The sequence below is a fragment of the Neoarius graeffei genome, chromosome 2 (genome assembly GCF_027579695.1).
Source record: "Neoarius graeffei isolate fNeoGra1 chromosome 2, fNeoGra1.pri, whole genome shotgun sequence".
Taxonomy (NCBI): domain Eukaryota; kingdom Metazoa; phylum Chordata; class Actinopteri; order Siluriformes; family Ariidae; genus Neoarius; species Neoarius graeffei.
The window spans coordinates 80,473,214-80,499,493 of record NC_083570.1 but is presented as its reverse complement, the minus strand read 5'-3'; the positions used below and the strand labels follow the sequence as shown (position 1 = coordinate 80,499,493).

At 41.6% G+C, this 26,280-nt stretch overlaps 1 long non-coding RNA gene across 1 annotated transcript in view; it reads left to right on the top strand.

Moving 5' to 3' along the window:
- Window positions 1-26,280, top strand: part of LOC132881944 (uncharacterized) — a 126,925-nt gene that overhangs the window by 25,471 nt on the left and 75,174 nt on the right. The window lies entirely within an intron of this gene.

Below are 26,280 nucleotides of genomic sequence, written 5' to 3'. Positions count from 1 at the left end.
GTGGAGTTTGCATGTTGTGTCTGTGTTGGTTTCCTCCCACAGTTCAAAGACATGTGGATTAGGTAAAATACCAAGCCACTGGGGTTGTAAAGGCAGTGCATACTTAGTGCTGGTCCCAAGCCTGGATAGATTGGGGATGATTGCATCAGGAAGGGCATCTGGTGTAAAACCTATGACAAATCAAATTTATGGATCAGATCCACTGGGGGGTGGCATGGTGGTGTAGTGGTTAGCGCTGTCGCCTCACAGCAAGAAGGTCCGGGTTCGAGCCCCGTGGCCGGCGAGGGCCTTTCTGTGTGGAGTTTGCATGTTCTCCCCGTGTCTGTGTGGGTTTCCTCCGGGTGCTCCGGTTTCCCCCACAGTCCAAAGACATGCAGGTTAGGTTAACTGGTGACTCTAAATTGACCGTAGGTGTGAATGTGAGTGTGAATGGTTGTCTGTGTCTATGTGTCAGCCCTGTGATGACCTGGCGACTTGTCCAGGGTGTACCCCGCCTTTCGCCCGTAGTCAGCTGGGATAGGCTCCAGCTTGCCTGCGACCCTGTAGAAGGATAAAGCGGCTAGAGATGAATGGGATGAGATCCACTGGGGTGACCCTTAATGGGAGCAGCCAAAAAAAGAAGATTTATGTTTGAAATAAGACAAGCTATTTTACTTCATCTTCTGTGCTTTGTTGTACATATATCAGTTACAGGTCAGGGTTTCTAGTACACTGTTAAGAAGAGTCTTACAACTTGTTGAAGTGTGAGGATGTGAAACTGTGAAATTACTAGACATGGCCCCTGTCAAAGTGTTTGTGTGTGAGCAAGTGAGTGCATGAGAGAAAAAGGTGTTTACTGAGCTACACATCTGGTGTTGTTCTTTCGAAGGTCATATGAGATGATTAGTGGAGTAGACCGAGGGGAAAACTGTTATTCCTGTACACAGGATGTGTCTCCTTCACTAATCATCTCATCCAACCTTCAAAAGAACAACACGAGATGTGCGAGTTTCTGTGTTTAACGCACACTTCCACGAAACTCCAGTCATGCAACCTTTGCTTCTTGAAGCTCCCTTGTTTTTACCTCATTTACTCAGTCATGTCAGCACCGAACCGCCGAACTGCATTACCCATCAGCCTCTGCACCCAGTCGCAGGTTATCCACTCTACTTTACTGACGCTCATCCTAATTGAAACACGGTCTCATCCTGTTTTAAGCTCCTTTTTCCCACACATTTTGTTCATATCATTTCGCTTCCAGTTTGGCTTAAGTGCATGTCACCATGTCGTTGGACACGTATTATTAACAACCTCCAGCTTGCAGTATGAGAAATCTTTGATTAGTCTGCTGTTATGTTATTCCCATTTTCCACAGTTTTATAGTCCTGTCAACAACCAGACCAGTTTAGCACAATTTAGTGTGTTCTCTAGGCCTCCCAAAAATCTCCTTCTCACTTCCCCAAATTTCACAAAATGTGAAGAGTGAAATGATTCCTGAAAGTTGCAGAAAAGCATGTTATTTGAATTAGTGATGGATATACTACAGGTACATGTCACATTTTGAAGGTGATTGATTTTTCATTAGACTGATTTGACATGTGTAATAATCATCTCATCTCATTATCTGTAGCCGCTTTATCCTGTTCTACAGGGTCGCAGGCAAGCTGGAGCCTATCCCAGCTGACTACGGGCGAAAGGCGGGGTACACCCTGGACAAGTCGCCAGGTCATCACAGGGCTGACACATAGACACAGACAACCATTCACACTCACATTCACACCTACGGTCAATTTAGAGTCACCAGTTAACCTAACCTGCATGTCTTTGGACTGTGGGGGAAACCGGAGCACCTGGAGGAAACCCACGCGGACACGGGGAGAACATGCAAACTCCGCACAGAAAGGCCCTCACCGGCCACGGGGCTTGAACCCGGACCTTCTTGCTGTGAGGCGACAGCGCTAACCACTACACCACCATGCCGCCCTGTAATAATCATAATAATAATAATAATAATGTAGCCATTTCGCCCGTAGTCAGCTGGGATAGGCTCCAGCTTGCCTGCGACCCTGTAGAACAGGATAAAGCGGCTAGATATAATGAGATGAGATGAGAATAATGTAGCCAGAAAAAGAATGCAGATCATTTCTTCAGATTGCAGACTGAACATGTGTTTTCCTTTAGCCCGATATTATTCCTGCTTTATGAAATCCAAATGGTGGTTTATTTATTAAGCTCATTAACATGAAACTGTACCTGAAAATCTCTGGTAAAAGCATGACATAACATCCCTAAGGATCTATCAAAGGCAGCTAAAGGGTGTGTGGGTCTGTGTGTAAGAGGATGTGTTTCAGTTTTGGCCTGCGTGTTTGACATTTGTTAAGGAGCTATCCTTTTCTCCACGTAAATTGTTATTTTTAAGAAAGGAAAATATTTACCACTGCTTATTTGTCTTTGCAGTGTTTTTCAGAAACCAGATATTTCACAGAGTTATTCTTTGTCTGTGTAACTAACACAAGTGTATGATGCGCTTGTACTTTTTCACAGGTTTATAAATGATTCGGGCTTGACCTTTTGGTCATCTCCTATGTGAAGATCCTACATGTATTATTATTACCTTAGATTATGCAGTGTTTCCCCTGCAATTATATTGTCGTCCCCTCCAGTGAAAATCTTTCAAGGATCTTCAAGGATCCATAAAGTTCTTTGTGAGGGTCTTTGAGGATCCTGTTGAGGCTCTCAACAAAGATCCTCAAAAGGTCTTCAAGGATCTTTAAAATTCTTGGCAAGATCTTCAAGGATCTACAAAGATCTTTTAACTTCTTGCCAAGAGTTTCAAGGTTCTTCAATTTTCTTGCCAAGATCTTGAATGATCTACAAGGATCTTCAGAGTTCTTTTCAAGGTCTTCAGGGATCTTTAGAAATCTTGCCAAGATCGTCAAGGATCTTTGAAATTCTTGACAAGATCTTCAAGGATCTTTAATATTCTTGACAAGATTTACAAGAATCTTAAAAAACAAAAACTACATTCAATTTCAAACAAAACAATTCTTTATTGATGCTATCATGACATATACACTGACATTTCCAGTCGAAGTTGTCAATTGATTGACCAAGAGATCCTTTCAAGAGCTCTGAAACCTTGAAAACCATGAAAGATCCTTTTAAGATGTTGGCTATTCAGGATTCTTTGGTATATCCTTATCCAATTCTTATGAATAGTAATTATATAAGTTTCCATCTATTTCCATCCTTGCCAATTCCGTTGAATTAGGATCATTTAAAAAAAAAGAAAAATCCTCATTAGATCCTCGAGGATCTTAAAGGATCCTCACAAAGATCTCGTAAAAACCATTGACAAAGATCATTACAAGATCCTGATTAAATCCTTGAGGATTCCAGTTAAGATCTTTATAAGATCCTGAAAAGGATCATTTAAAGATCTTTGAAAGGTCCTTGTTAAATCTTTGAGGATCTTGGAGGAACTTTGCGAAGATCTTGACCAAGATCCTTAAAAGATCCTGATCACATCCTCAAAGATCCTAGCAAAGATCTTCATAAGATCCTTAGAAGGATCCTTCTAAGATCTTTGAAAGATCCTTGTTGAATACTTGAGGATCTTAAAGGATCCTTGCAAAGATCTTTGCAGGGATCATTGTGAGGAACTTTGTAAGCTCCTTAAAAGATCTTTGTCAAATCCTTGAGGATCTTTACAAATGATTTTGCATATGAAGATCTTTGAAGATCTTTCTAAGCTCCTTTAAGGATCCTATAAAGATCCTTATCTTTAAGGATCTTTGGCAGGTCTTTGACAATCCTCCTGGAGCCTTAAAGACCCGGTGAGGTTTTCCACCAGCCCACACACACACACATTAAGATACAAAAAAACCCAAAACAAAACCCAAAAAACCCTGAGTGCAGTTGTTCTAATTATTGTTATAAAATAAAATTGAAGACTTAAATATGTCTCCTTTAACTGTTTGTTCAAGTCCACATTCTCTGTAATAGGAGCTGCGGGGAGGGGTCCTGCAGGTGACCATCCTCATCCAGCACCCACCACCCCCAATAAGTAAATAAATAAATCGATCGATCGATCAATTAATTAATTAATTGAAACCAACCAAACAAAAAAACAGCAACAATAAAAAACAGTAGACTTCGGGGAAACACTGTTATGAATTGTCACATGAAATACATTTGTCTTTATATTGGTCTGTCATGATCATGCCGTAGATATTATTTCATAATTTTTGATTATTTACTTTCTGAAGACTTGGTATGGAATGAGTGAAGCTGACTAACCCTCTCATGGTTCAGGGGAAAAACAGGAAATGGGAGACAGACTTGTGCCAGCTCAAGATGCATTTTATCCTCGCTTAGTTCTGCTTTTCAGCAAATGTATTTCTATTTTATTGCACTCAACACTCACACATGCACACGCAAATGGCATTGGGTTGCTCAGCTCTGTCTCTGTCTCTCTCTCTGGTTACGGACTCCTCTCTGCAAACACACAAAGGACACACAAATAAATTGCCAGTAATCTGACACAAATCAGAGTCATCACGTATTACCTACTGGTTCTACCTCCTCAACTCCTCGCCGTTCACAGCTGATGCTCAACCACGTCCCCACTGCCACGCTGACGCTTCAAGATCACTTGTGCTAACTAAATGATGCAGCAGAGTTAAACGGTTATTACCTTTAGGCTTAATCAGACACTGTTGCATTGGTGTCTCGCTTTCAGCAATTGTGTGAGATGTAATGATGAGCGATAGCTATACTGTATTTAGTGAATGTGAGAAAAGTCATTGAGACTGGAGCATCTGGCAAAATGCTCATTGGAAAGGAGAATATGGAAAACTGCTCCATAATCTTGCCCTTGGGTTGGCATCCCCACTAAAGTTATGTTTATTCAATACAGATGCTCTAGCTAGAAGCACACTGTTTGATGCCCAGAGTTATATACACACTCTGGCTGTGGTCAGAGATAGATTTAGCAACAAACGCTCTAAACATGTGCAGATGGTTATAGTAAAGGAATTTCATAGTAGATATGAAGCTGTACACTTGACTAACAGATGACGGAGACTCTTAAGCTGTTCTGTAAGCATCTGTGTGACAGTCTATATACAAAAACGAACTTGTAGTCTTGATCAGTGCGGTTGTAATCACATTGTGCAAAGAAAGTCATGGTCGTACTTTGAGATTTATGTCAAACCTTTAAAAACAGCTTCGTCAGCACTGTAGCAATCCGTTTCTCATGCTGAAATGAGTCACTGCCAAATAACACATCTAAAATAAAGTCTGCAACGAACATGCCATCGTGCTAGACCCAAACCACCAAATCCCCCTTCAGAGCAGATGACCAAAACAAAGACTGGTCTTCATTAGACTTTAGATACAGGCCAGAAGACAGATTGTGCATGCTCTCATTGTCTTGCCAGATACTAAAACAGTCACAGGCACACTATGGCAATAACACTGTCTTGTCAGTAAACAGAAAAAATGATTCACTTTGTTGAATCTTTTGGTTTGTTTTGGTTTTATGTTGATTTATCACGAAAATATCATACAGTGTTATTTTGCTAACACTGTAGCTAAATCACTGTAGCTAAATCACTAGGAGATCTTTGATTCCTGATTACAAACATGTACTTGTTTAGTCTGGCCGACTTATAGTTGGTCCTTTCAGTATATACAGTATCAGTCAAAAGTTTTGACACACCTACTCATTCATGGTAATGGGCAAATGTGTCCAAGCCTTTGACTCGTACTGTATATATTTGTTTATTTTTGGTCATTTATGGGATTTATGAGATTTGTGGTTTACTATTTTCTGTGCAAAACATTTTGGGATTATTATTTTTTAATTAAAAATGGAAAGGAAAAAGCTAAAAGAAGTAAGGTATAAGATAAGACTTTATTCATCCTGTTGGGAACTTTCTTTTTCTCACCGAAAGTTGCTATATACAGTTACAAAAACAGTAGAAACAAATTTACTACAAACAGCAGCATGCATAGAAAATAACAAAAATATATCTGGAAAATAAAATAGAAAACAGTATAAAATAAGCAATAATAATTAAATAAAAATAATATAAAGTAAAAAGAATATAGGGTGGCACGGTGGTGTAGTGGTTAGCACTGTTGGCTCACAGCAAGAAGGTTCTGGGTTCGAGCCCCGTGGCCGGCGAGGGCCTTTCTGTGCGGAGTTTGCATGTTCTCCCCGTGTCCGCGTGGGTTTCCTCCGGGTGCTCCGGTTTCCCCCACAGTCCAAAGACATGCAGGTTAGGTTAACTGGTGACTCTAAATTGAGCGTAGGTGTGAATGTGAGTGTGAATGGTTGTCTGTGTCTATGTGTCGGCCCTGTGATGACCTGGCGACTTGTCCAGGGTGTACCCCGCCTTGCGCCCGTAGTCAGCTGGGATAGGCTCCAGCTTGCCTGCGACCCTGTACAGGATAAGCGGTTACAGATAATGGATGGATGGAAAAAGAAATATAATTAAATGCTATAAGAAATATTGTGATATTATCCTAGTTCCAAAGTTATAAGTGACCAGAGTGGAGTGAAGTAAAGTAATGAGTGAACGTCCAAGTTACAGTTTACTGAATTACAAGTAGATGTAAACCTGCTGCAGTTTCAGTTTTGTAGTAAATACAGTGTAGGTTTTTTTTTTTAGCAGTTGTATGCATACCTGGCAAAATTATATCCATCCATCCATCCATCCATTATCTGTAGCCGCTTTATCCTGTTCTACAGGGTCGCAGGCAAGCTGGAGCCTATCCCAGCTGACTACAGGCAAAAGGCGGGGTACACCCTGGACAAGTCACCAGGTCATCACAGGGCTGACACATAGACACACACAACCATTCACACTCACATTCACACCTACGGTCAATTTAGAGTCACCAGTTAACCTAACCTGCATGTCTTTGGGGGAAACCGGAGCACCCGGAGGAAACCCACGCGGACACGGGGAGAACATGCAAACTCCGCACAGAAAGGCCCTCGCCGGCTGCTGGGCTCGAACCCAGGACCTTCTTACTGTGAGCCAACAGCGCTAACCCACTGTGCCGCCCGCGAAATTATACATTTTGTATATTTTTTTAATTTCTGAAAAGATGTCACCTCTGCAGCAAACTATTATCAAAAATAAATTTTTTCTGCAACTAAAATCAAGAACACTTTTAGACAGAACTGCCTGTATGCTGCCCATGAAAGGCAAAGCCAGAATTCACATGACACTAACGACTTGCAGGAAAGTTAAATTCATAGAGAAGTGATGGCACACTGTTCTACTATGCAGTTTTGCCTCCACAAACATGAGCTGCATGGAAGGGTCCTTGGAAAGAAAACTTACTTGCAACCTGCAAATATGCAAAACATCTAGATAAGCCAGAGGCATTTTAGAAACAAGTGCTGTGGACTGATGAACTAAAAATGTAAATTTGGCCATAATTACTAAAAGTATGTTAAGAGAAAAAAGAGAGCAGTATTTACTGAGAAGAGCACCTCGATAATTGTTAAGCATGTGGGTGGATCTATTATACTTTGGAGTTGTGTACTAGCCAGTAGAACAGGAAGCATTACACAGATGGATGGAAGAATGGACTCCAGTAAATATCAACAAATTCTTGAAGCAAATGTGACACAGTGAATCAAGAAACTGAACTGAAAGAAGACTGGCCTCTATGGGGATCGATTCTTGTGTAAGAAAATTGTCTCATATCCAGATTTCTGTCATGCTGCTTTGTGACCATTTCAGTTGTTAAAAGCTCTATTTTAATCCAATTGAATTGAATATTTTTAGTGATGCAAGCCAACACAAGATGTGCATTTTTCACAATACTCTTAGTGCAAGCACTCATACCACAAAGGTAAGCTAATTGCAAGAAGAAGAAGCCTTTATTTGTCACATATACATTACAGTGAAATTGTTTTTTGCATATTCCAGCTTTTTAGGAAGCTTGGGTCAGAGCACAGGATCAGCCATGATACTTCATCCCTGGAGCAGATTAGGTCAAGGGTCTGGCTTAAAGGTAGACTGCCTTTCAGATTTTTCAAGTGTAGGTCATAAAAAGAATCTTCCCCGACACCCAATTATTTTTATTTAGTGGATCGAACGCTACTGAATTTGAATCACAGACTTCCAATTTTATTAATTATTTTTAAATAGAACAACTAATGAATTTAGAGCCACATGGCCCAAAATTCTCTGCTATTTTTTCCTGCTTCACCATGACACAATGCAAGATACTACGTCATGCATCAGGTGATGGGCTTTCCCCGTTCACACAAGGCATTGTGGGATACAAATTTGAAACAGGAGAGAACAATGGAGGATGTGAGTGTGCGAATGAAATGTGGAAGACCGACTACAGTAATGGAAAGCGAGAAGAAAAGACGTTATGTTGCGAAGGAAAGGAAACGCAGGACCAAACTAATAAATATCAGCGGTCAGCGAGCACCTCTGTGTGATCAGCTGTTCGTTGAGCGACAAAATGACGTAACTGTCAATGCACGGTCAAGGTAAGCCTGTAGATGGCAGTAATGCAACACTGTGGATGCCAGCTGCCGTAAAACCCAAAAGAAGAAGAAGAAGAAGGTAAACCTGTGCATGCGCATACGGACTTCCTTTGTTTGCTTGAGTGCGCAAAGTGAGTGATTTCATGCACGTTATTTGCTAGGGAATCCCCTCAAATTAAATAACTTCCCAGCCACAGAACGGCCTGGGATATATATATATATATATATATATATATATATATATATATATATATACACTAAATAACTTTAAAAACGCACATTGATAAAACTTGCTGAATTCGTGCTGAGTTTATCTCAAGAAGAAAAGAAATATATCACAATGGAAAAATAACTTCGTTCTGCCCGAATAAGTTCCAAATCTGTGCTCAAATCAGAATTTAAGGGAGTTGTACTCAATAACGTACAATATGACTTGGGTAGTCAATGACATGGACAGGCTTTAATTTTCAAACAAATTTTGCATACACTGTACACACACAATCTTGCCTATAAATACCCGGGAGAAATGATGGGAAAATTGTCATTATTGAAGATGCCACGCCTAAGCCAAAATCAATGTGAACAGGCTATCGGGCTGTTGCGTGCCGGAAGTACACAGACAGAGGTCGCCCGGCACTTCGGTGTTCATCATTCGACCATTTCCCATTTGAGTCAGCGTTACAGACAGACAGGGAGCACCAGGGATCGTCCACGCCCTGGTCAGCCTCGAGTCACGACGCCAGTTCAGGATCAGCACATCAGGCTAGCTCACCTCCGTGACAGATTCCTGACACCCTCAGTCACTGCTGCTGAGACCCCTGGACGACACAGACCCAGAATCTCCAGCATGACGGTCCGAACATGGACCAACTGTCACTTTGAATTTTTTTATTGTGAATTAATTCTTGAGTTTGACAATAAATGTCCTTTATCGATGTTTCAAGATGTGTGTGCATTACATACATTCATTCATTCATTCATTATCTCTAGCCGCTTTATCCTTCTACAGGGTCACAGGCAAGCTGGAGCCTATCCCAGCTGACTATGGGCGAAAGGCGGGGTACACCCTGGACAAGCCGCCAGGTCATCACAGGGCTGACACATAGACACAGACAACCATTCACACTCACATTCACACCTACGGTCAATTTAGAGTCACCAGTTAACCTAACCTGCATGTCTTTGGACTGTGGGGGAAACCGGAGCACCCGGAGGAAACCCACGCGGACAACATGCAAACTCCGCACAGAAGGGCCCTCGCCGGCCCCGGGGCTCGAACCCAGGACCTTCTTGCTGTGAGGCGACAGCGCTAACCACTACACCACCGTGCCGCCGCATTACATACAATATCATAAATTTCAAATATATGCATGGATCTAAAGTGATATCGTGTTGAATTCCATTGTGCGTTTTTAAAGTTACTTAGTATATATATATTTAGATATTACAGAAATAAACATATCAAATTTCAGAGAGAACTAAATTTCACTGATTTTATGAAATCAAAAGGCCATCTACTTTCAAAGGCCCAACAGTGCTGGGGCTTGAACCCCCAACCTTTTGATCAATAACCCAGAGCCTTAACCTTTGAAGTTTGGTTTTATATACATCTGTCAGTATGCTAACAAGAGCAGTTAGCTCACACCACAGTTCAGTTGAAGTGAGCCTCAGTCCACTGTTTCCAAGAGGACCAGGGTTGGTTCTCTGGACTGCTCCCAAGCTCAAAAACATCATGTACACTTCAAACATACCATACTCTCTGCAAAAATTGGCTCTGAGTAGAAAAACAAAAAACCACAACTGTGAAAACAACCTTCCTTGCCTTCAACACCTAGTGAACTGTCCTTGCTTTGAGCATTTTATGCATAGTTACATTTGGGTTTTCACACAATACCATCACTGTTTCTGTGCTACCTATGTATCGTAGCATGATATTTCCCAAATGCGTACATACACATACTCATGCACACAAATATCCACAGAACCCTTGTAATGCCAGACCTCTTATCCTGACTTGTCTGGAATTTGTGTACTAATGAAGTTTGTGGTTTGAGTATGTACTTGTATGAGGAACCGGATGGTAGTAGCTCACAATGTCTAAGATATGTTACCATATGTTCTGCATACGTTACTGTGGACTTCTGTCCTGGATAAAAGAACAGCTTCTCTGATTGAACCTAGCTGTAATGAAAAAAGCATGCAGAGTTCCCCTGATCAGATAACATCTTCCTCTTCCCCTGGTTTTTAATTCAGTTAGGAGCACTACACTGTGTGCTATGCAGTATATTTGTCCGCTTTGTAAATTGTAGACAATTGGGTAAACATTACAGGGTTAGAGCAAAGTGCTATACATGTATTGCATTTGTGAAAGGGACCATAGCTTTTGTTCAGACACTGTGTCCTTATGTGCATTACATTAATGGCATTGAGCAGAAGCTTTTATCCAGAGCGACATACAACATACCCAGTGCACCCTGGGGCGCAGCTGGGGGTCCGGTGCCTTACTCAAGGGCTCTTCAGCCATTTCTGCTGGTACAGGGGATCAAACCAGCAACCCTTTGGTCCCAAAGCTGCTTCTCTAACCATTAGGCTTCGCCCATGGCTATTGATTCTTCTTGGTAGTCCATCGGTTTCAATGATGACGACAGCCTGCACAGCTCATCTGTTGTGGACTCGGAGGTGGCTGTGGAGTCCAATTCTTGAACGGCTCTCTGTCCATGAGCGTTCAAACATTCCATACTCCAAAAATCATCTTTCTTTTTACTGTTTTTCGACCGCTGTAGGGGTAAACTGCCAGCTGCGGTATGCCAGCCAGTTCTGTTAGGACAAGCAATATTTGGGACACCTTTTCTAGTCCCCTCCTTCATGCAAAGGTGAGCAGTGCTGTCCCTGAAAAGGGCTGCTCAGTCGCCCGGGAGGCTGCCGAACATCTTTGTTGTCCTGGGTCAGAGATGAGCGACCACTGGTCCACAGGCCGCCTACGTGCAGGTTTGGTGCTATGACTCCTAGTGGTTACCTCCACCTGTCACTTCGCCCCTCCCCCATCGCCATAGGGCTTGTAGAAAACGTGATGAGTTTGTGCAAAGGACCTGTGCGGGAAAGCTTTTAGTGGAAAGGCCGTTGCACTGGGGCAGATCCATCCTCTCAGCCTCAGAAGTCGGGGTCCAGTGGTACAAAGAACCGTCACAACTGGAGATTTCGTTGGCTGCAGTGGATGGCCGTGACGTCTTGAGTACCTGGTCACGCCCCGAGCTCTCCACAGAGCCCTGCAGCACCGCCTTCCTGGCCGTTAGATCTAACTATTGAACTCATCCGCCCAGTCCGCCGGAGCCGTCTTTGCATGCTACGGTAGGCATTGGCTATTGATGATTACATGATTATTAACAGTTTAGTTTTCTGTGATCTCCTTATGAATGAGTCAAACCATGATACAGTCTCATGTTGCCATCACAATAAACTTTTTTTTTTTTAAATTTAATATATCCTTCCCCGTCTTCTGTCACTCTTTTTTATCTGTCATTTTCTCTTTCAGCTGAATGTCACTTTTGCTGTTTCTCCCAGACACTAGGCAGTGGTCTGTGCAATGAAATGATGCATGCAGAAAAAAAAAATTATTATCGTCAGTTTCCCTGCTGGATTTGTTCCAGGTAAATGAAGCAATGCTTGTAGAGCTTTCAGTAGGTATGAAATGTGTGTACATCTTTGTCTTGACATATCAAAACGCTACTGTTCTGTGTGTTGTTTGAACCCAGCTCTTTCATGATAACAGTGGTGACTAATATTGTGCATTTTTGTACACCCTCTCAATTGACAACTGTTGAGTAAATGATTGGACACATTAATATCGAGGTCTAAATTTTACTCAAGAACGACATGATAGTCTTAACCTCACTGACCAACTCTCCCGATTTCCCTGGGGCAGTCCCAGTTTTCATTCAACTCAAAGTTTAAATGATCCAAATTTTTCTGTACTTCGCTGAATTTAGAACACTTTTTTTTTCTGCACGAAGTTACTCAATTTCATGTTTCAACTATTATACAAACAGTGACAGTTTTAATCCTGGAGTGTATTTTATTTCAATTCTTAGTAGAGGTGATAAAGGGAATGGTGAATGCATCTTCTGGTAAGTTTGTGTAGGGAGTGCTTGGGCATTCTAGATCTCTTCGCAGGAAGCTGGAGGGCCACCACCTCAGTGGAATCTGCAGGTTGGAGATAAAGAAATGCTTGTTAGAGCTAAAATTGAAGCAGAGCATCAATTATTTTGTTCTCTCAAGCTTTTCTCAGCATGTAGGTGTTTTGTGTGCCCTTCATTCAGCTGCTAGCAGAGTTTGAGTTGTGCAGTCCTCCAGCTATGAGAGAATGATCTGCATCTGTTACAGTGTTCATGAAATGGATTGAGAGCCATGATTTGATTCCATATGTTTATGTTAATGTACATAATAGTAAATTGTACCATATAATACAGCTGAGAGATTAAAAGCTTTTTTTATGAGCTAGACATACACACCAGGCCTCAGCGTTAACTTTTGACACCTTTTACCGTGCAGGGCAAATGGCCTTAAAATTTTTTCGCCCCCCCTTGAATTTCCTTTTGCCCTAAAATTTTGCAGTATTGCGGCAAGTTTTCAAGTACACGGTTCAAGGCAATACTGATATGTTTTCTAGGGGTATAATTGAGTTAGACAAAAGTACATTAAAAAAAAAACATTTATTTTTAAAAACATTTATTTCTGCAACAGAAGAACAAGACAAGCCCTGAAAACATGAAACATAAATCAATATTATATATTGCAAGGATGAATTATAAAACTAAAAACATTATAAAACAGGAGTCTGTACTGCAGTACTGTCTTATTCAGTTTGCAAAAAAAAAAGATATGATGATGAAAATAATAATTTCCATCCATCATCCCTCTCTCCTCCCTCCCCCCAGTCATCTTCACTTCACATACATGATGGGCCAATGTCAAATGATAAATGGGGTAAGATATACAGTGGTGCTTGAAAGTTTGTGAACCCTTTAGAATTTTCTATTTTTCTGCATAAATATGACCTAAAACATCATCAGATTTTCACACAAGTCCTAAAAGTAGATAAAGAGAACCCAGTTAAACAAATGAGACAAAAATATTATACTTGGTCATTTATTTATTGAGGAAAATGATCCAATATTACATATATATGAGTGGAAAAAGTATGTGAACCTTTGCTTTCAGTATCTGGTGTGACCCCCTTGTGCAGCAATAACTGCAACTAAACGTCTGCGGTAACTGTTGATCAGTCCTGCACACCGGCTTGGAGGAATTTTAGTCCATTCCTCTGTACAGAACAGCTTCAACTCTGGGATGTTGGTGGGTTTCCTCACATGAACTGCTCACTTCAGGTCCTTCCACAACATTTCAATTGGATTAAGGTCAGGACTTTGACTTGGCCATTCCAAAACATTAACTTTATTCTTCTTTAACCATTCTTTGGTAGAACGAGTTGTGTGCTTAGGGTCATTGTCTTGCTGCATGACCCACCTTCTCTTGAGATTCAGTTCATGGACAGATGTCCTGACATTTTCCTTTAGAATACGCTGGTATAATTCAGAATTCATTGTTCCATCAATGATGGCAAGCCGTCCTGGCCCAGATGCAGCAAAACAGGCCCAAACCATGATACTACCACCACCATGTTTCACAGATGGGATAAGGTTCTTATGCTGGAATGCAGTGTTTTCCTTTCTCCAAATATAACGCTTCTCATTTAAACCAAAAAGTTCTATTTTGGTCTCATCTGTCCACAAAACATTTTTCCAATAGCCTTCTGACTTGTCCACATGATCTTTAGCAAACTGCAGACGAGCAGCAATGTTCTTTTAGGAGAGCAGTGGCTTTCTCCTTGCAACCCTGCCATGCACACCATTGTTGTTCAGTGTTCTCCTGATGGTGGACTCATGAACATTAACATTAGCCAATGTGAGAGAGGCCTTCAGTTGTTTAGAAGTTACCCTGGGGTCCTTTGTGACCTCGCCGACTATTACATGCCTTGCTCTTGGAGTGATCTTTGTTGTTTGACCACTCCTGGGGAGGGTAACAATGGTCTTCAATTTCCTCCATTTGTATACAGTCTGTCTGACTGTGGATTGGTGGAGTCCAAACTCTTTAGAGATGGTTTTGTAACCTTTTCCAGCCTGATGAGCATCAACACCGCTTTTTCTGAGGTCCTCAGAAATCTCCTTTGTTTGTGCCATGATACACTTCCACAAACATGTGTTGTGAAGATCAGACTTTGATCGATCTCTGTTCTTTAAATAAAACAGGGTGCCCACTCACACCTGATTGTCATCCCATTGATTGAAAACACTTGCCTCTAATTTCACCTTCAAATTAGCTGCTAATCCTAGGGGTTCACATACTTTTGCCACTCACAGATATGTAATATTGGATCATTTTCCTCAATAAATAAATGAGCAAGTATAATATTTTTCGTCTCATTTGTTTAACTGGGTTCTCTTTATCTACTTTTAGGACTTGTGTGAAAATCTGATGATGTTTTAGGTCATATTTATGCAGAAATATAGAACATTCTAAAGGGTTCACAAACTTTCAAGCACCACTGCATTTATCTATGGGATAATTCACTATGTAAATTATATATATTTACTGTAGAGGGTGTGTTTTACTATTTGAGACGCAGAAGCATGTCTTTCCATTCACTGAATGTACTTACCATTAGCTTTTTTACATATATATGTGGATGTCCTGAAGTCAACCCGGGAAAACGTAGATGGCACCAGTGACCACTCATAGTGATGAAAAGCACAAATGCGCACGTGCACCTGAAACGAGCCAATCAGAGTCGCCGTTACAAATTGGGAAGAAAAAAACAAAATGGCGATCGCAGGGGAGGCGAGGATGCTGGTTAATACGTCTTGTTTTTTGTAATGTACTCGCTCAAATCATTTTTGTGTTTAAAGAAGCCGGCCATAGGTGTGCCCGAATGGGCCTAACTCGCTAAAATATTTCTGCCTGAGCGTCTTGGTCGGGCAAATCGGGCATTCGGGCAATGTCTGGCATTGAGGCTTGCACACACACACGCGCGCACACACACACACACACACACACACACAAATTCCAACCAACCATCTTTTGAAAATCAAAGAGATGGTTTGGAACGAGAAATAACATGCAGGAAGTTGTCTGACCAAACCTACACAAGCGACTCGTATTTATTGCTAACTAGCTAATACTGTAGAGGGATGGCCACGTTTTTTGTTTATGGACTGGGACATACAGTGTACATTCTAAATTAAAGATAAAGAAATTAGGAACCGTTAAATTAAAAGGAGAATATATAACAACATATCTTTGTCATTATTTGAAACCATAATGCCAAGAAACATACAAAGCATACCCATTTTAATCTCATGACCACTTAAAGCAGAAAGGTCATAAGGAGCTCAAAAGGCATGATGCTGCCAGACCCAATCAGGTGTGCAAATCTCCATCATGGCATGGTAGTTGACATGTGACATGTCCTGAGTTTATGGTTTGAGCTGAAGTGCAGTCTTCTCAGACTTTCAACAAGCTTTTCCACTCAGGGCATGAGGTAGATTTCAAAGTTTGATACCTTATTTAGCTTTTGGAAATCATTACAGAACCAGAGCAACTCATCCAGCTTGGCCATCATGGGGTTTGACAATGGACTTACAATCTCCCACTATATTTTAAGTCTCATACCCTTTTGGTCCGCAGGTATGACCGCAGCCAAATAATTGCACTTGGTGGGTGTATATATGTGATGGCTCCTATACGGTATGTGAGCAATGTTGTAAAACATTGGTCTAGCTGGGGAACATGATAAATGCATTTTTTATTTATCATTTATTGAAACAGGGTAATCACATTGAGACAGGGTCTCTTTTCCAAACGAGCTCTGGCTAAGAAGAGGCAGAACCAAGTTTAAAAAAAAAATACAACATAAAACACAAAATGGATGCAAAGAAACAGTAAGACAAAGATAAAAAAAAATAGGTGTGTGGTGAAAAACATTTTGAATGGATTCTCCAGTTCCAGTGAGTTTCTGGCACTGGTGGGCCCAGAGCTTTGAGCCAAGCACCACGCTTCCTGGGGACCACAGCAAACAAGTAGACAATTTATCCATCTATTTGACAGATTAACATGATGGGATTTTCACCTTTCTGTCAGCTGAGCCAGCTCACCTGACTCGTCAGCTTCTCAGAAGTGGCCACAGTCTTCTGCGACGTTACCAGAAATGTGAAGTTTACCAAAGAGATTCATGAGCTGGCTCCCTGTCTGAAACTTGTACAACTAGATTTGCTCATGATACACTTTCTGCTTTGCACTCATTTGTCTCCATTATGCTGATGCTCCCAAGCATCCTTGGCCATGTAATGTAGAGTATAATTTTTTTGCTGAGCAACAGCCTACAGTGGTGCTTGAAATTTGTGAACCCTTTAAAATTTTCTATATTTCTGCATAAACATGACCTAAAACATCATCAGATTTTCATACAAGTCCTAAAAGTAGATAAAGAGAACCCAGGTAAACAAATGAGACAAAACTATTATACTTGGTCATTTATTTATTGAGGAAAATGATCCAATATTACATATCTGTGAGTGGCAAAAGTATGTGAACCTTTGCTTTCAGTGTCTGGTGTGACCCCCTTGTGCAGCAATAACTGCAACTAAACGTTTGCGGTAACTGTTGATCAGTCCTGCACACCGGCTTGGAGGAATTTTAGCCCATTCCTCTATACAGAACAGCTTCAACTCTGGGATGTTGGTGGGTTTCCTCACATGAACTGCTCGCTTCAGGTCCTTCCATAACATTTCGATTGGATTAAGGTCAGGACTTTGACTTGGCCATTCCAAAACATTAACTTTATTCTTCTTTAACCATTCTTTGGTAGAACAACTTGTGTGCTTAGGGTCGTTGTCTTGGTGCATGACCCACCTTCTCCTGAGATTCAGTTCATGGACAGATGTCCTGACATTTTCCTTTAGAATTCGCTGGTATCATTCAGAATTCATTGTTCCATCAATGATGGCAAGCCGTCCTGGCCCAGATGCAGCAAAACAGGCCCAAACCATGATACTACCACCACCATTTTTCAAAGATGGGACAAGGTTCTTATGCTGGAATGCAGTGTTTTCCTTTCTCCAAACATAACGCTTCTCATTTAAACCAAAAAGTTCTATTTTGGTCTCATCTGTCCACAAAACATTTTTCCAAAAGCCTTCTGACTTGTCCACGTGATCTTTAGCAAACTGCAGACGAGCAGCAATGTTCTTTTAGGAGATCAGTGGCTTTCTCCTTGCAATCTTTCCATGCCCACCATTATTGTTCAGTGTTCTCCTGATGGTGGACTCATGAACATTAACATTAGCCAATGTGAGAGAGGCCTTCAGTTGCTTAGAAGTTACCCTGGGGTCCTTTGTGACCTCGCCGACTATTACACGCCTTGCTCTTGGAGTGATCTTTGTTGGTTGACCACTCCTGGGGAGGGTAACAATGGTCTTGAATTTCCTTCATTTCTACACAATCTGTCTGACTGTGGGTTGGTGGAGTCCAAGCACTTTAGAGATGGTTTTGTAACCTTTTCCAGCCTGATGAGCATCAACAAGGCTTTTTCTGAGGTCCATGATACACTTCCACAAACATGTGTTGTGAAGATCAGACTTTGATCGATCCCTGTTCTTTAAATAAAACAGGGTGCCCACTCACACCTGATTGTCATCCCATTGATTGAAAACACTTGCCTCTAATTTCACCTTCAAATTAGCTGCTAATCCTAGGGGTTCACATACTTTTGCCACTCACAGATATGTAATATTGGATCATTTTCCTCAATAAATAAATGACCAAGTATAATATTTTTTGTCTCATTTGTTTAACTGGGTTCTCTTTATCTACTTTTAGGACTTGTGTGAAAATCTGATGATATTTTAGGTCATATTTATGCAGAAATATAGAAAATTTTAAAGGGTTCACAAACTTTCAAGCACCACTGTAAATAGGATGATGTCAGTAGACATCTGAGCATCATGGGGGAAATTATTTGATTGGAAAGTGTACTTCAGATGCATATGGACCTCAGAGGTGAGCAGAGCATTCAGAGATGTTCTTCTTCTATGTGGCGTATTTTTTGTCTTTTTTTGTCTACTCCTGATTGCACTGCCAGCCCAGCCTCAACTGTCCAGTTGTAATCTCCCAGCCTCAGGCAGTTAGAGCTGACTGTGCCTCAGGTACATGTGCATATTTTCAATAGTTTTGCTGTGGTAGCTGGCCATGGTGCTGATATTCTTTTGAGGGCATTCCAATGCAGCGTTACCTCAATTAAGGGAAAACCATCTTACTTTCTCTATCACTGTCAATAGCCTGCACTTGTTTTCAGCTAGTTGCTTGAGAATTGTTCCTTTGATCACACATCTGTCTTACGCAATAATTTGAGACCTTAAAGAATTTTTTTTCAAAGATTCCCTTCCTTCCTTCCTTCCTTCCTTCCTTCCTTAATAATAACTATTTAGCTTAAAAAGTGCATTTGCTGTAGGCTTGGTTTGGTAATTTGACAACGTCACAATAATGTTCGAACCAAAGTCTGTGAATCTCCAAGTTTTCTGGGGGAGAGTCCCAGATGCCCCACTTTGATCATGATGGTGACTGAGTGTCAGAGCTCTCATGTTGGTCATATATGTACAATGGGTAAAGCAAATAATTAATTATGTTTAATATACTATATTATGGTGGCACGGTGGTGTAGTGGTTAGCGCTGTCGCCTCACAGCAAGAAGGTCCGGGTTCGAGCCCCAGGGCCGGCGAGGGCCTTTCTGTGCGGAGTTTGCATGTTCTCCCCGTGTCCGCGTGGGTTTCCTCCGGGTGCTCTGGTTTCCCCGACAGTCCAAAGACATGCAGGTTAGGTTAACTGGTGACTCTAAATTGAGCGTAGGTGTGAATGTGAGTGTGAATGGTTGTCTGTGTCTATGTGTCAGCCCTGTGATGACCTGGCGACTTGTCCAGGGTGTACCCCGCCTTTCACCCGTAGTCAGCTGGGATAGGCTCCAGCTTGCCTGCGACCCTGTAGAACAGGATAAAGCGGCTACAGATAATGAGATGAGATGAGATACTCATTGTATATTATGAAATGGAATGGAGAACTAGAACTTGCCTTGAACTACACTGAAGATGAACAGATATCACCAGTGCTTTGATGTGTTATCAGATGGTACACTTGTACACGTACACTTAGGGATGAAAGGGTGGTGCTTTCCTTTTTCTGCAGTTTTTAAACAGTGCTTTATTATTGTTTCGAAACATTCAGTGGGCATTTCCCGAAACTTTCCCGACAGCCTTTTCATTGAGCCAGGTCGTGCTTCAGGGTATGGAGACCAGCTGTTATGGCTGGAATGAAATCTCCTTCCTCCAGCACCGAAGCAAATTAATGACCTGTTGGTGTGTTTAGGTGATTGTGTTTTTCTTGGCAGGGATGGTGGATGAATGCAGAAGTGGAGGGGAACCACAGACAGCATCAATGCTTTATTTTGCAGGTGTACAATCTTCATGTATGGTAAAACTGCAGAATAAAGGTAATTAGATCATAGAAATAAAGTTCAACAAATATCTTGTTTAAATGCTGGATAACAGTGTTTTACCATTATTCTCATGTCATTTGTAGCCATTATGCAGATGAAAGCCATCAGTCACCAATCTGTCTTCAATGTCTGAGAATAATTTTTGGAGTTAAGGGTCCACTAAAGGATTTACGGGGATCTATTAGCAGAAATGGAATATAGTATTCATAAGTATGTTTCAATTAGTGTATAATTACCTGTAGCTACAAATCATTGTGTTTTTATGAGCATAGAATGAGCCTTCTATATCGACATAAGGTGTGGATCCACTTTCACAAAGTCACCATGTTGTGCCACTACAGTAGCCCAGAGCAGACAAACCTCTAGGGAGGACCTTTCGTGTTTCCTGTTTTTCAAGTGGCAGTTTGAATCTGTAAGAAAGCAACGAAAGGATCTCAAACTAATGACTTGAAGACTTTGCCCAAAACAGAGGTGTTTTCCCAACTTTGGACTTAAATCAAATCAAATCAAATCAAGTTTATTTGTATAGCGCTTTTAACAATAAACATTGTCGCAAAGCAGCTTTACAGAATTTGAATGACTTAAAACATGAGCTAATTTTATCCCTAATCTATCCCCAATGAGCAAGCCTGTGGCGACGGTGGCAAGGAAAAACTCCCTCAGACGACATGAGGAAGAAACCTCGAGAGGAACCAGACTCAAAAGGGAACCCATCCTCATTTGGGCAACAACAGACAGCCTGACTATAATATTAACAGTTTTAACAGGTATAACCCTCAACTGTCCTCATGGGGCCGTCCTTCACAGGAGCGGTGCGATAAAACTCCGACCAGACACAGGGCACCAGGATGGATCAAGCAGGTCCGAGGGGCAGAAGAGGCCAGCATCTCAATCCCAGGATCAACGTGTAACTCAGAGGGACAGATTGGGGGGGGAGAGAGAGAGAGAAAGAAAACACAGGTTGTTAGGTATGCCCTAAAAATGACAAGTATTAAATCTGTGTGGTAGGCTCGCAGAGACGAGAGTCTTTACATCAGGCATAACACACAACAATGGCATGTTAATATGGTAAAATATATCATGACCTGCTCTGGCTGGATGTTTGATTGGGTGATGGGAGCACACTCCTCAGCAATGATGAGATGCAGATGGGACCCTTAGGGCTGGCCAAGACAATTCAGTTACATTTCACCGGGTCTGGGACATGCGACAGAACGTCTGACGGCCGATTCCCTGCAGGCTACGATAGCCAGTCGAGGTCTCCACCCTCTCCACCAAAAGATTTCCTGTTGACTCCATGTAACTCAGAGGGACAGATTTGGGGTGGGGGGGAGGGAAAGAAAACACAGGTTGTTAGGTATGCCCAATGTCACCTGAATAAGTAGGAGCAGTATACATATTGCACTGAGTACAAGCAGGGACTCTGGCAACTAACTATGACAGCATAACTAAAAGGAGAGAGCCAGAAGGTAACACAGGCATGAGGGAGCCCCGGGACATAAAGCAGCCAGCCACTACACCGTCAACAAACTCGAGTGAGCAAGTGAGTGGGGACTGACAGCATCCATACATCCCAGTTTACCAAAACACTCTATGTCTGAGGACCCTCCAGATCTACTCCTTTACCTCATAAAAGGATTAAATGTGTGTGTGTGTGTGTGTGTTTTTGAGGAATATACATATACAAACATGAATCTATGGAACATTAAATGTGACTTTATAAAATAATTGAACGAATGCAGCCATGGCATTTTTACCCTTTTCTGTGATTTCTGTGTGGTGTTTAAATAATATGTTTAACAGAGGTTATACAGACCTGTGAAATGAGTATGCAAAACAGTAGCAACCTCCCTAACAACTAACAACCTTTCTTTGCCAGTAAAACAGCACTCAGTCTTCTCCTATAACATTTTGTAAGGTTGGAGATACAGAGCAGGGCATCTGAGACCATTCCTCTTTACACAATCTTTCCAGATCATCCAGGGTCCGAGGCCCTCTGTTGTGTACTCTCCTCTTCAGCTTTTTCACAGGTTTTCAATGGGGTTCAGGTCAGGGGACTGAGATGGCCATGGCAGAAGCTTGATTCTGTGCTCAGTGAGACATTTTTGTGTTGATGTTTCAGATCATTGTCCTGCTGGAAGATCCAATGATGACCCAGTTTTAGTTTCCTGTCAGAAGCAGCCAGATTTTCATTTAAAATGTCCTGGTATTTCATGGAGTCCATAATGTCATGTACCCAAACAAGGTTTCCAGGTCCTTTGGAGGAAAAACGGTCCCACAACATCACAGAACCTCCACCAGTTTTACAGTTGGGATCGGGTTCTTTTCATTATAGCCATCCTTCTTTTTACAAACTCTCCTTGAGTGTTTATTACAAAAAAAAGAAAAACCTCCATTTTCGTTTCAACAGAACACGATTCCAGTCAAAGTTGTAGTAGTGTTTCACCAAACTCCAGGTGTTTATGTTTGTGGTTCACTGACAGAAAAGGCTTTTTTTTTTTTTCTGGTATACCTTCCAAATAACCTGTTGGCAAGGAGGAGGAATCTGATGGTGGTTTTGGAGACTTGGAAACCCCAAGATTTTACTTTTTCTTGTAATTCACCAACAGTGATCACATTTTGCCTCACTTACCCAGAGTTCCCGCTGACACTCGTCACACTTGTCATTGATGAACATAATCCATCAGTGACAAAGAGAAAATTACTAGCAGTAATCACAGTGGCGAATGTATTTGTCATCTTTATCATTATCATAAGTCATCGTTTCTAGAAATCCCTTTCTAGAAAAGCCAGAGTGTAAACAATGAGCATGTGCTTGTGGCCAATAAATTATCGACTACACATAATGACCAAATGAGCACCAAGCTTTTGACCAATCACAGTGTGTCTTAATCGGCCTGGTGTGGTGGTGTAATTATCTCTATGTGAATCAAACAATGGTGCAGTCTAAGCTAACGAAGGTTTTTTGGTGGTCTTCTTCAAACACTGAAGATGATTTAAGGGCCAAAACAGTCACGGGGAGGCACGCTCAGAGCCCCGACTGTCCCCGAGCACATCAGAGAGTGTATAAGGGTCGGTTAAAAAAACAAAACAGAACAAAAAAAAAAACGCAAAGTGAAAGTGCTGTGGGGTGGCACGGTGGTGTAGTGGTTAGCACTGTCTCCTCATAGCAAGAAGGTCCTGGGTTTGAGCCCAGCAGCCGGTGAAGGCCTTTCTGTGTGGAGTTTGTGTGTTCTCTCCGTGTCTGTGTGGGTTTCCTCCAGGTGCTCCGGTTTCCCCCACAGTCCAAAGACATGCAGGTTAGGTTAACTGGTGGCTCTAAATTGACCGTAGGTGTGAATGTGAGTGTGAATGGTTGTTTGTCTCTGTGTGTCAGCCCTGTGATGACCTGGCGACTTGTCCAGGGTGTACCCTGCCTCTCTCCCGTAGTCAGCTGGGATAGGCTCCAGCTTGCCTGTGACCCTGTAGAACAGGTTAAAGCGGCTACAGATAATGGATGGATGGATGGAAAGTGCTGCCAGCTGGCAAGCGACTGAAGGGAGCTTTGTCTCAGGGGGGACAGTCCCCCATGACAGTCCCCCATGACAAGACCCATAAAAAGTACTGACCTTTGCTGTAAGTTTAAAATAGCAGTTTCAGTTAGAAAGGTGATTCATTCATACATTCATTCATTCATTTTCAGAAACCCTAGTTTCATTCATTATCCTGGTCAGGGTCACAGTAAACTCATTACACTGGGTGCATGACATGGACAAGAAACAAGTCTATTGGCAGGGTTCCATGCGCACACACATTCACACACACATTCACACACTCATTCACACACTCATGCACACCTTGGGGCAGTTTAGAGTAACCAATCCATCTTCCATCACATTTTTGCTTATTGGGAGGAAACCAGAAAAATGTGGAAGAAACCCATACTGATATGGGAAGAACAACTCCAGACACAACTCCATGCAGACTCAGAATTGAATCCAAGACTTTGGAGTTGTGAGGCAATAATGCTACCCAGTGCACTCACAGGTGAATCAGGTGATGTTGAGCATTCGACAGTGTACTCTATGCAGGGCTTTGAACCGGTTCAAGGAACGAAAACGAAAACCGGGAACTTTTTCTATTTCACATGGAACAGAAACGAAACCAGAAACTTTATTATTTTTTATGCTCCGGAACAGAAACGCTTATTAAAAATAATGGTAACCGGTTAATACTGGTTTTTATTTCGTTCCTCAAAGTTTCCGTAGCCTACAAATAAAAAAAATCATTCTTCTCTTGCGCAAGTTTCTATGACCCGCTGGGGTTCACTTCCTGTGTGACGTTCGCTGACTGAATGTAGAGAGCAGGAGGGTGGACTACTATCACGTCTCCACATCTTGAATAAGAGGTAAATATTGCAGTCTGTCGTTATTCAAAAACGTCAATTTCAAACACGATATCAATATATTTGTCCACGTTAATGAGAGGCTCGCGAACATTAGGCAGCTGGGCCATAGAAGGTTCACGCTGCATGCTGCACGCTACACGTTCACATGAAGAACCGGACTCTGGGCCATTAAACTTCATGCTTGGATGTTCACGTGTTGCGTCTGTTCTACTTTGACCGAGTAACCAACAATATGGACTCTTCGGATGACGACGATTGCCTCATTCTGCTTTTCCTGAGACAGAGGAAGAGAAAAAGGAACAGAATTTGGAGCCGAGAACACTTCCTTCTGAGAGAAACCCGTGGTGAATTTCACCGAACATTCTATAATCTGCTTGACAATCCCGATGAAGAACTATTTTTCAATTATACCATTCAATTATATTTTTTCTGAAGTTTTCCCCTGAAAGCATAGAGTTATCTCCCTAGACCCGTTCTGATTGGCTGGCGCGGCGGTGACCGCATGCATTGACTGGAATTTCCATCTTCACGCCTAGAAAAAAGTGTGCATGTTCATTTCTCGCTTCACGCGTGAAGTGTGCAGCGTGCAACGTGAACGCCGTTCTATGGCCCAGAGCAAGTCATGCTACGTTTGTCCACTTTTCTTTACACGCGTGTAGCGTGTAGTGTGCAGCATGCAGCGTGCAGCGTGAACCTTCTATGGCCCAGCTGCCTTAAATGACGTTAATCTCTGTTAGCCTATCAATGCATAGGGCCTGACTAGCCTTTGGTAACACACTAAACGAATTATCTTTCATTTTTGGCACTTTTTCTGTTTGTGTAGATGGGAAGACATACTGAGAATCCAAATCGCCAACATTTGAAATAATAATTGTTTTGAATTATTTCTTGTCTTATTTAATGAAGGTTGTAATAGAATTAGCCTACATTTGGCTTAAGCTGGATGAGACAGAGACATAATTTTATAGCCATTTGTTAAACAGCTGACAGGGAACGTAATTAACCGTTCCGGGAACGAAATTTTTTTGTTCTAACTGGTTCGGGAACGTCTATTTAATGGTGGAATCCAAAACCGGAAACGTTAAAATTCCATTTCTGTTCGGAACGAACCAATAGGAAAAAAATTCTGGTTCAAAGCCCTGACTCTATGTGCCAGGAGATTATTTGTCTGTAGATTGCATAGTTTCAGTAGTTTCTGGTACAAACCCCACGTCCAGAAAAGTTGGTATATTTTCCAAAATGCAATAAAAGCAAACATCTGTGATTTGCTAATTCATGTGAACCTTTATTTAACTGACAGAAGTCCAAAGAAAATATTTTTATTAGTTTTACTGTCCAACTTAATTGTATTTTGTAAATATAAATGAAGTTAGAATTTGATGCCTGCAACACACTCAAAAAAAGTTGGGACAGAGACATAATAAGACTGAAAATTGTATTGGATATTCAGATAACAACATTTGTATTTACTTGTGCATTCTTACAAAGCAAAACAACACAAGCAAAACATGGTCAAATTATAGGTTAAAAGTGGCAGTGATTAATGAGCTCGTATTGAATGCGGCACACACTTCACCTCTTGAACTGGGCTCAAATGTCACCATGCATTGAGAACTTTACAGACTTGGACCCTTAAACAGATAAAGTCTGTCTTTTTATAGATTTGTTTACATCAATTTGAACGCCACAATTGTCTAAAACACATGTTGGCCTACCAATAAACAGCTATATCCTGGGAGCTGTTAGATCCAGTCTTTTTGTGGTGTATATTGACTAAGAAATATGAGGCCA